A 7,569-nucleotide genomic window follows, 5' to 3' on the forward strand; every position below is an offset into this window, starting at 1 on the left:
TTCCATATTTACAAGTACATTGGCGATCACAGTTGCGGTATTGAGCATGCCAATAGAAGTCATAAAAAAATCTCAACCAAAGTCATTGTATCACTTTGTGTGAATCAGTATCGTGATGGCAAGGGTCCAAATGTTAAAGAGATTTAGAGAGTTATTTTTAATTCTTTTTGCAGCAGTTCAAGCAACTGGAAATGTTGGAAGGGAAATGTGATTGAGAAGGAAATGGTCCGAGGGACAGCAGAGCATGGGTATTCATGCTTATCGTCTTTTTTCTACATGTTTGACACTCTTAATGTTGGTTCTATCTATTCTATCATGGTAAACGGGGATAGTCATAGATTCATGTATTACTTCTTAGCCTTCGATGCTTGCATTAGGGGATTCACCCACATGACAAATGTAATTGCGGCCGATGGCACTCATTTACATGGTAAATACAAGGGCGTGCTATTGAGCGCCATTGCACGAGATACGGAGAACCATGTTTATCCACTTGCATTTTGTGTTGTGTACAAAGAGAACGATGTATATTGGATGTTCTTCTTTGAGAAGTTGAAGGAGATTATGGTCAGTGAACCAGATTTGTTTTATCTCTGATAGACACAAGAGCATCGCCAACTATATTGCGAAGGTTTACAATCATGCTCATCATGGATATTGTATGAGGCATCTCGGTAAAAATCTCTGGTAAATCAGCACTGTAAAAATTGCCTCTATATATACTACAACGCTGCAAAGGCATATTCTATAAATAAATTTAACGATCATATTATATAATTCAAGAACAACTGCCTTGAGGCAGCCAATGTCTTTGAGCATGAAGTTGGTTTTGAGAAATGGATCAGGGCATATTTTCTAGGAAATAGCCATGATGTGATGACCACAAATATTGCCGAGTCACTTAATGCTATGTTCATAGATGAAAGAGAGTACCCCGTGGCATCCATATTCAATTCGATTGCTAAGAGGTTTCTGAATTGTTTAGGGACAGGCATGCATATGTTCTAAAATCTAAAGATAATAAAATGGTGCCGACTGCCGAAAAGATTGCAAGAGAAAAAATGATCGAGGGAGACTCATTGTATGTAGAGAATGTAATCAGGTACGACAATCAATTCACTGTATTCGGTGCAGATTCTACTGGCAAAGTAAACCTACTAGAAAAAATATATTCTTGCAGGGAATATGACTTGGTCAAGATATGGTGCGTTCACACGATGGCCGCTTAGCGATCAAAGTATGGTAATGAGTATGGTATGAGCATCTATGAGTACTCTTCGCCTTTTTATAAAGCTGAAGCATATCTCCTTGCATATTCAGAATCTATTAATGTTGTCCCTCTCGAGTCGGAATATGTGCGACAGGAATTGCTAAACGTGAAGATTCTTCCACCACTTGTTGATACCAAGATTGGAAGGAAGAAAAGAAAGCGTGTCAGGGCGTTGGTGAGAACTTCAAGAGCAAGAGGAGGAACAAATGTTCAATGTGCAAGAGACCCGGACATAAGAAAACCACGTGTATGAACAACAACAAATCTTAGATAGGCTTGACTCACTTTATTTTTGTAATCAGTTTACTGGATGTCTCATTTTGTTTTTGTAATTAAGCTACTGTATTTTGATTAATTTAGTGCTAGTTGTTATCAACTCTAATTACTATCTATTATCGATCATTCAAAAGATGGCAGAGATTGTGTACACTGATTTTTACTATTAAAAGCATGCTTATATATATATATATATAGAGAGAGAGAGAGAGAGAGAGAGAGAGAGAGTCATCCTATTGATATTTGTTTTATGTATAATCATCCTATTAACTCAAAATAATAATTCAAACATTACTGATACAAGTATTACTTGAATATACCCCTTTTGGAATTGTCAAAAAAATATATGTTACCATTGAAAAAGTGGTAATTTATACTTTTTACCGTTGAAAAACATAGTTTTTGAATATTCTCACTGGTGATCATAATATATAGACCGTTCGTATAGTCGATACATTTTCATGTTTGTGGTTTATGTTGGACCAACAAGATATACACTCCATCATTAGCCAGGTATATGCAGTTTGATAGAATGATTTAAAAATGATCGATACTACACCTATTGGAACATGATGCTTATATACAGACTATAACTAGTATAATTTAAAAAGGAGAATAATTAATTAATAATAGATTATATTATTAAAATTTATCAAATTAAATGAGTTTAAACAAATAATTTGATCATATAAGGGTTCACATAAGTTGGGAGTGGTGGGCAACGATGTATGAAGAAGAGTTGTGGTTATACAATCAACATCTTCAGAGTAATGTTTAATAAAGCACAAGTATGTTGTGAGGTTGTCACTTGCTCAACCATAACTCTTGTCACTTCTCAAAGAACTCTTCCTCGTATATCGTTGATCATCACTTACATGATGAAGACATGTGGTTGAACAAGTGACAACCTCACAATATTACTCTGAAAATGTTGATTGTATAACCACAACTCTTCTTCATACATCATTGACCACCACTCTCAACTTACATGAACCATTATATAATCAAGTTACTTGTTTAAACTCATTTAATTTGATAAATTTCAATAGGATAATTTATTATTAATTAATTATTCTACTTTTTATTGTACTAGTTATAGTCTATATATAAGCATCATGTTCCAGTAGGTTTAAATCATTCTATCAACCCGCATATACCTGACTAATGATGGAGTTTATATCCTGTAGGTCCAACATAAACCACGAACATGAAAATATATCGACTATACGAACAGTCTATATATTATGATCACCAGTGACAATATTCAAACATTAAGATCTCCAACGGTAACAATGTATAAATTATCACTGTTTAATGATAACATCTGTTTTTTTGTATAAAAGGAAGAAAATCTCTCATATATTTTTTGCCTCATTAACTCTTCCATCTTATTCTATTTTAAACAACTCATGGGTTTTTTTACAATGTCTCAAACATCTCAAACATTCAATGCAAAAAATCTTACATTGTCGTTGTGATTTTCTAGCTATGTTGAGGACATCACGCATCGACATAAATCCGAATCGATAATTTTTTAATTGTACAGTTGAAGTATGTTCTTTTATTAAGTGGCTTGAAAATGATTCATCGACGAGTAGCCCATCAAAGTTGAGTCCAAGACCCAAGACATTGAGTTTTCAAGGCATTGCCAAATTTCAAATATTACAAAGGCTTTGGGACTCTGAAGAAAATAGAGATTTACTTATGACTTTATTCAAAGAAGCCGAAGAGCAGAGGAATCACTTGAAAGGGTTGCTAAAAGACATCGAAATAGAAAAGGATCAACTAAAACAAAAGTTGATTTTGGCTGAAGAAAAAGAGAAAGGCCTAAAAATTATATTGTATGGTTCGTAGTTTGTGTTTTCTTTGTGGAAAGGTGTAACAGGTTTGCAGAAGTACTGAATAAATGAAAGTACTTATCTTAAACTATTACACTATTATATCTTTTATTCATGGTCGATAGTATTTATAAACAACAATGATATTAGTCTACTAAAAAGAATAATTTCTACACATGCAGTCTATAATATTAAACATATAATTTTAACATCGAACATTGATAATGATATAACTGTATAAGTAGTTAAGAAGATGGTAAAAAAAGTGCAACAAAACATGAGAACCCACATACCATAAAAAATTTCTCATATTAACATATGTTAATCTATTTATCATCCAAAAATTAAAAAAATAACTATGACATCCCAACAACCACCATCCATTAAAAATAATTATTTTACACAAACATCTCACCTAGCAAAACAAAGCCCCAACTTTCTAGACAAAACCCAACGATATAGAAAAACAGCAAAATAACTAAATATTTCAAAATGTCTTAAATACCAACAATATTAACTAACTGACTTTCTCTTCTTTCTCCTTACCAACATCCGTACTATTAAGTTCCAAAATAATACCCATCACGTCCACTAAAATTGAATCACTATCTTCTTCATTTTTTTCTTCTTTTTTCTCCTCTTATGCCACATCAGTGGCCAAGACTTCTTCTTCTTCTAACTTCTCTCGTTCTTGAACTTCTTCTTCTTCTTCCATCTTCTCATCTTCTTGTTCTTTTTCTTTTTCTTTCTTCTCTTCTCCTACTTCATCAGTTGTTGTCTTCTCCTTCTCTTTTTCTTCATCAACTGCACTGTCCTTCTCTTTTTGTTCTAGCTTCTTGTCTTCTATAAACTCATCAACTGCCTTCTCCACCTCTTTTTCTTCTTCTTTCTTGCCTTCTTCGACTTCATTAACTACCTTCTTCTTTGCCTTTTTTTTCTCTCCTTCAATTCATCGACTGTTGCAAGGTATTCATTAACTGCTGCTTCAAACTCTTCATCAATCTCTATAAGCTCTTCATCAATCTCTTCATGGTCAGTGGCTAAAAATTCATACAAATAAACTATTTAACAACAATATATAAACTAGTTTACCTTGCTTCTTCTTTTTCTTTTCAATTCTCCTCAATTTCTCATCCCATATCTAAGAAACAACTTCTACCATTGATTGCTCGAGGGATCTAATATGCTCACATAGATTTACATCATTAGAATTACTACACAAATAAATAAGATTCTATCAAAAATCAACTACATGATTTATAATAATTACCAGAAATGCCCAGGAAAATTCATACATAGCATATGATACATTCTTCTTTTCATCATACACTTTCTGTTGCTTCTTCAAATTAATTCTCTTTTTTAAATAGGTCAACGTTAAATAAAAACACTCTTTTCCCATGGATAATTCATGAAAAACTCTAAATCATCAGTTATTTTGGTATAGTTTGAATCCACAATCTTCGATGTATCATGAGCAAGCAGCACCGCGTGGATAAACCAAATAGAGCACTTCAACTTCTGCTATTTATTCAATCTAGTACCCTTGATCAAACTCAGTAACCTTGTAGAAGTGATGTTTTTGCACTTCGTCAACATGAAATAAAAATTCTTTCCTTTTTAAGGACTTTGTTCATTTTTGATTCACGAGGTACGTTGAGCAATTCAGCTCTGTAATCAATGCAAATTCTCTTAAGCCAAAACATATAGGCTTATCATTCACACAGAACCAAATTTCATTCAATTTATTATCATTTTTGACACGTCGTAACAATATATAATGGACCATCTGTCCATTAAACTTGAAATAATCTGAAATATGCTTCAAGTGGCCAAAACAAGTACCTTAAAGTCATGATAAAGTTTTTCATCTGCTAAAACTTTTCTAAAATCATGATAAGCAGTCATTCTTAGTCTTACAGATATCCTTGCTGGAAACGATCCTACCTCATCCATCCACTCGCCAGGCCGTATGACTTATCAGAGATATCTTTTGCATAAAATGGCAAGGATAGGGGATCATCAACCTCATCTCTACTAAGGGTATCTCTACTACTCTCCTCATCTACACTATCATTTTTCGGTTCACTAGACTCAACATCATCACTAGCTTGAACACTACTATCCTGGTAGTTGTCAATGCCAGCCATTATTTCAGATTCTGACTCGGGTTCTTCTACTATAATTTTTTTCTTTTTTGAAATCTTTGAAACTTATTCAGCCATCCATTTCATATTTTTAGAATGAGTGAGAGTAGATCGTTTGATACTGACGCCTCTAGTTTTAGCCATTTTATCCTATCTACAAGCATACAACCAAACAGAAAAATAAAATCAAATAGAATAACACAACCAACTAGAGTAAGACTATCGATCACTGGTCTATTAAAATAATCACAATAATGCTTAAATAAAAACATCCAAAAAGTACATCTTTCAACAAAACTTGACTATACAATGACTGTAATCTCCAGAAACACCATTAAAATCAATTTTCATATAGTAAACAATTCAAACTAGAGTGGTATAAATATTAATTTTCAGAATATTTCTAGGTACTACCCAAATCAAAAGCTCATAATAGTGTGAACTCAAAAACATGAAATAAAACTATTTAAACTCGATTAAACTAACTTGAGAGGAAAACGGTAAGAGATTTGAACATAAGAATAAATCTTTGAACTCCGGAAACCTTTTATGAAATTTTCAAAACATTTGTTGTGTGAAAAAGTGAGTTTATAGGGGTCGATAAGGCGGGAATCGTTTGAAAGATGAAAAGTCATTGGGGAAGAAGAGGAGAGGAAAAGTGAAGTGAAGTGGGAAGTTGAAAACCTTTTGATCAGAAAGAGAGAATTTCTAGAAGTTTATTTGAATTCCAAGGTTTATTATTACTATATGGAAATTGGGACTATAAATTAGTTTTATAATAAAATATATTTTTAGTAATGGTAAAATTTATTTTTATAAACTTGTATTTCATCCCCAAATTTTTGTAATATTTAAAGAAGCCCCTGATCCCACAATCCAAGTTTGTAAAATATTAAATAATTTCATGACCCCACAACCCAAGTTTGGAAAATATCACATAGGCCCATGACCCCACCATTTTTTCACCTTTTCTAACCCTAACCCTAAAAATAAATCAAAAAGAAAATAAGGGGCTATTTCATAATATGAATTTGGAAGGTGTCCTCTAATCCAGTTAATCTCATGTGAGCAGTCACATACTTCACTTTCATGTACCATTTAAAATATTTTCTGTATCAAACTTCACAGTAGTGGATGATCTATGTCTGGCACATAGTCATATCTTAAAATAGTGATTTATGGCTCCTTGTCTTCATAAAGATCCAAGTTAGACATTATTGGCTGCTCAAAATGTTCTTGTCGTGCAGATATCAAATACTGGGGGTCTTATGTAATACCCCATGTTATTTTAGCCTAGACTAAGTTCGGGAACCATGAGAAAGATTGCTGAATTGGACTGAACAATGGACTATGAGGGATGTCTATGATTCATAGGTTGTTCTACGAGTCGTAGGAAGGGTTCGTAGAACTCCCCAACACTTAGTAAAATTTTGATTTGGAGAAGCCTCCCTACGAGCTATCATTACGAGCCGTAATCATTTCTACGAGTCGTAAAGCCTTTGCCTAAATTCTAAAAATACAAGCCATAGTACCTTGAGTACAAGTTGACAAGACGACCCATAGAGATGACTACGAGCCCTAGAAACGACTCTTAGAAGCAGCTAACACTTAGTCAAATTTTCTAAAATAGAAGATCACAACTATGAGGGAAGTTGACGAGTCATCAAAGTTTCTACGAGTTGTAGAATCGACCCATAGGGAAATATCAAAGACTCATTATTGCAGGCTTCTGAGAAAGTTGCAGGATGAGGGGAGTTCACAACTCGCCGAGTTTTTGACGACACATAGACATGATTCATAGACCCCAACATTTTCCAGCCCAATTTCACGATAGAATACGACCCGTAGACATTTCTACGAGTCGCAATGATGACTCATAGGCGACTAATTTCAGGTTTTTAATGAGGGTAGATTGGTCTTTTTCCATATCTCTTAGACTAAAACTCTGATGTTTTAGGACTAAATTAAGTCCCTTATCAGTACCTAGTATGCCTAATACCCTCATTAACACTTGAATTATTTGAAAGTGAGGATTTGA

The sequence above is a fragment of the Solanum dulcamara genome, chromosome 5 (assembly GCF_947179165.1).
Source record: "Solanum dulcamara chromosome 5, daSolDulc1.2, whole genome shotgun sequence".
Classification (NCBI taxonomy): domain Eukaryota; kingdom Viridiplantae; phylum Streptophyta; class Magnoliopsida; order Solanales; family Solanaceae; genus Solanum; species Solanum dulcamara.